The sequence below is a fragment of the Zea mays genome, chromosome 3 (genome assembly GCF_902167145.1).
Source record: "Zea mays cultivar B73 chromosome 3, Zm-B73-REFERENCE-NAM-5.0, whole genome shotgun sequence".
In the NCBI taxonomy this organism is placed as follows: Eukaryota; Viridiplantae; Streptophyta; class Magnoliopsida; order Poales; family Poaceae; genus Zea; species Zea mays.
The window spans coordinates 191,161,506-191,166,470 of NC_050098.1; positions in this window are offsets into that span (position 1 = coordinate 191,161,506).

Here is a 4,965-nt window from a genome sequence, read left to right on the forward strand (position 1 = left end):
GAGTTTGATTCGTTGGTCAGTTATTGCCTTGGTTCTCTTTTTAGGACATCTGTTTTATCTTCCTCTAGTTAAAAACAATGAAGAGTTGAAGTGCATTTTTCTTATTGGTGAATGAAGAATTAACAAAAGGTGGAGTTCTACAGCTCATGAAGAATTAAATAAGAGATGTGATCAAACGAGAAGTTGAAGCTGCCCTGCACTAACTAGCTTCAGGCTCTCTTTAAAATACAGGAATTTTAAAGCAATCGTGTAGTAATTTCACAAGAATCATTTCATTTTCACAGAAAACAGGAAAAATACTGCATTCCAAAGGGTCCTCAATGGGATTCATATCATGTTACTCCAGTCCAAGTCTCGCTGTTGTCTGTTCTCCCTCCCCTCTCTCGTCCATCGCCAAGGTGCTCACCTCTACTAGTCACCTTAGACGGGCATAGAGATGACAATGGGGACCTGATCCCGTTTTCCCACGGGGAATTCCTCTATTGGAGGATGGAGAAGTTTATTCCTCCACGGGGATGTAAACGGGGTAAAATTCTCCTCTGACAGTTAAACAGGGACGGGGATGGAGAAGCATTCTTCATACCCGTTCCCCGCGGTAACCCGTTAAACTTACATGTGACAATATTTTTATATAATAGTTAATGATAAAAATAAAGAATTATCTTGTCAAAAGATCACCCGTTGTACAAATACATTGATTTTAATGCGCACATAATGATTTTTACATCTAACAATGTATATAAGTGATAATGTTTTACATTAATAACAAATGAAGTAAGATTTAGTTATAATTTAAGCGGGGATGGGGATCCCCGACGGGGATTTATCCCCGCGGGAACGGGGATGGAAAAGAAATGTCACCCGCAAGCGTTCGTGGGGATCCGCGCGGGGAAATTTTTTTGTCGCGGAGACGGATTTGGGGAACTAAAACCCGACGGGGAATTCCCCGTTGCCATCTGAAAGGGAATTAGGCTTACACCTAGTTTCTAATTGATTTTGGTGGTTGATGTGCCACCGGACAGTGTCCGGTGCACCAGGGGACTTCATGCTGAACTCCTCACCTTCGGGAAAACTCAGAGGCGCTCCGCTATAATTCACTGGACTGTCCGGTGTACACCGGACAGTGTCCGGTGCTCCAAGGAAGAGCGACACTGAACTCGCCAGCTTCGGGAATTCGCTCCGCTATAATTCACCGGACATGTCCGGTGTACACCGGACTGTCCGGTGAGCCAGCGGAGCAACGGCTACTTCACGCCAACGGTCACCTGCAGCGGCAATTAATGCGCGCTAGAGCGCGTAGAAGTCAGGCACGCGCGAAGTGGCACACCGGACACTCTACAGTACATGTCCGGTGTGCCACCGGACATCCAGGCGGGCCCAGCAGTCAGAGCTCCAACGGTCGGAACCCAACGGCCTGGTGACGTGGCTGGCGCATCGGACAGTGTCCGGTGGCGCACCGGACAGTGTCCGGTGGCGCACCGGACTGTCCGGTGCGCCATGCGACAGCAGCCTCCACCAAACGGCTAGTTTTGTGGTTGGGGTTATAAATACCCCCAACCACCTCACATTCAAATCATCCAAGTTTTCCAACTTCCAACCACTTACAAGAGCTAAGCATTCAATACAAGACACACCCAATTGATCAAATCCTCTCCCAATTCCACAAAAGCATTAGTGTTGAGTGAGAGTGATTTGTCGTGTTCTTTTGAGCTCTTGCGCTTGGATTGCTTTCTTCTTTCTCATTCTTTCTTGAGATCAATACTCACTTGTAACCGAGGCAAGAGACATCAATTGTGTGGTGGTCCTTGCAGGGAAGTTTTATTCCCGGTTGATTTGAGAAGAGAAAGCTCACTCGGTCCGAGGGACCGTTTGAGAGAGGGAAGGGGTTGAAAAAGACCCGGCCTTTGTGGCCTCCTCAACGGGGAGTAGGTTTGCGAGAACCGAACCTCGGTAAAACAAATCCGCGTGTCACACTTCTTATTTTCTTGCGATTTGTTTTCCACCCTCTCTCGCGGACTCGATTATATTTCTAACGCTAACCCAGCTTGTAGTTGTGATTAACTTTGTAAATTTCAGTTTCGCCCTATTCACCCCCCCCCTCTAGGCGACTTTCAATTGGTATCAGGGACCGGTGCTTCATTAGAGCCTAACCGCTCGAAGTGATGTCGGGAGAACACGCCAAGAAGGAGATGGAGACCGGCGACAATCCCACTACAAGCCACGAGAAGGCTACATCGGAAGAGTCCCGCAACAAAGGGAAAGGGAAGGAGAAGAAAGCCTCTTCCCACAAGTCGCATCGGAGTGGGGACAAGAAAAAGAAGATGAGGAAGGTGGTCTACTACGAGATCGACACCTCATCGTCATCTACCTCCGGCTCCGACGCGCCGTCCATTACTTCTAAGCGCCATGAGCGCAAGAAGTTTAGTAAGATCCCCTTACACTATCCTCGCACTTCTAGACATACTCCATTACTTTCCGTTCCATTAGGCAAACCGCCAACCTTTGACGGTGAAGATTATGCTAGGTGGAGTGATTTGATGAAATTTCACCTAACCTCACTCCACAAAAGTATATAGAATGTTGTTGAGTTTGGAGCACAGGTACCATCCATAGGGGATGAAGATTATGATGAGGACGAGGTAGCCCAAATCGAGCACTTCAACTCCCAAGCCACAACTATACTCCTCGCCTCTTTAAGTCGAGAGGAGTACAACAAGGTGCAAGGATTAAAGAGCGCCAAGGAAGTTTGGGACGTGCTCAAGACCGCGCACGAGGGAGATGAGCTAACCAAGATCACCAAGCGGGAGACGATCGAGGGGGAGCTCGGTCGCTTCCGCATGTACAACCGGCTCAAAACCTTGGTAAACCAAGTGCGCAACCTCGGGGGCAAAAAGTGGGATGACCACGAGATGATTAAGGTTATTCTTAGATCACTTATTTTCCTTAACCCTACTCAAGTTCAATTAATTCGTGGTAATCCTAGATATACACTAATGACTCTCGAGGAAGTAATCGGGAATTTTGTGAGCTTTGAGTATATGATCAAGGGCTCAAAGAAAATCAATGAGCTAGATGATCCCTCCACATCCGAAGCACAACCGGTTGCATTCAAAGCAACGGAGGAGAAGAAGGAGGAGTCTACATCAAGTAGACAACCAATCGATGCCTCAAAGCTCGACAATGAGGAAATGACGCTCGTCATCAAGAGCTTCCGCCAAATCCTCAAACAAAGGAGGGGAAAGGACTACAAATCCCGCTCCAAGAAAGTGTGCTACAAATGTGGTAAGCCTGGTCATTTTATCGCAAAATGTCCATTATCTAGTGATAGTGACAGGGGCGACGACAAGAAGGGGAGAAGAAAGGAGAAGAAGAGATACTACAAGAAGAAGGGCAGTGATGCCCATGTTTGCCGGGAGTGGGACTCCGACGAGAGCTCCACCGACTCCTCCTCCGACGAGGACGCCGCAAACATCACCGTCACCAAGGGACTTCTCTTCCCCAACGTCGGCCACAAGTGCCTCATGGCAAAGGACGGCAAAAAGAAGAAGGTTAAATCCAAATCCTCCACTAGATATGAGTCTTCTAGCGATGATAATGCTAGTGACGAGGAAGATAATTTGTGTACTCTTTTTGCCAACTTAAACATGCAACAAAAAGAGAAATTAAATGAATTGATTAGTGCTATCCATGTGAAGGATGATCTCTTGGACACCCAAGAGGACTTCCTTATTAAAGAAAATAATAATCATGTTAAAGTAAAAAATGCTTATGCTCTAGAAGTAGAAAAGTGCGAAAAATTATCTAGTGAGCTAAGCACTTGCCATGAGACTATAGACAACCTTAGAAGTGAAAATGCTAATTTAGCTAAGGTTGATTCAAATGTTTGCAATGCTTCAATTCCCAATCTTGGAAATGATAATGATGATTTGCTTGCTAAGATTGAAGAATTAAATATTTCTCTTGCTAGCCTTAGGATTGAGAATGAAAAATTAACTGCTAAGGCTAAAGAATTAGATGTTTGCAATGTTACAATTTCCGATCTTAGAGATAAAAATGATATATTGCGTGCTAAGATTGTTGAACTTAATTCTTGCAAACCCTCTACATCCATCATTGAACATACTACTATTTGCACTAGATGTAGAGATGTTAACATTGATGCTATTCATGATCACATGGCTTTAATTAAACAACAAAATGATCATATAGCAAAATTAGATGCTAAAATTGCCGAGCATGACTTAGAGAACGAAAAATTTAAATTTGCTAGAAGCATGCTCTATAGAGGGAGACGCCCTGGCATTAAGGATGGCATTGGCTTCCAACAGGGAGGCAATGTCAAACTTAATGCCCCTCCTAAGAAATTGTCTAACTTTGTTGAGGGCAAGGCTCCCATGCCTCAGGATAACGAGGGTTACATTTTGTACCCTGCCAGTTATCCCGAGGACAAAATTAGGAGAATTCACTCTAGGAAGTCTCACTCTGGCCCTAACCATGCTTTTATGTATAAGGGTTAGACATCTAGTTCTAGGCAACCAACCCGTGCTAAGTTGCCTAATAAGAAAACTCCTAGTGCATCAAATGAACATAGCATTTCATTTAAAACTTTTGATGCATCTTATGTGTTAACTAACAAATCCGGCAAGGTAGTTGCCAAGTATGTTGGGGGCAAGCACAAGGGGTCAAAAACTTGTGTTTGGGTACCCAAAGTTCTTGTGTCTAATGCCAAATGACCCAAAATCATTTGGGTACCTAAAGTCAAGAACTAAACTTGTTTTGTAGGTTTATGCATCCGAGGGCTCAAGTTGGATCATCGACAGCGGATGCACAAACCACATGACAGGGAGAAGAAAATGTTCTCCTCCTATGAGAAAAACCAAGATCCCCAACGAGCTATCACATTCGGGGATGGAAACCAAGGTTTGGTCAAAGGATTGGGTAAAATTGCTATATCTCCTGACCATT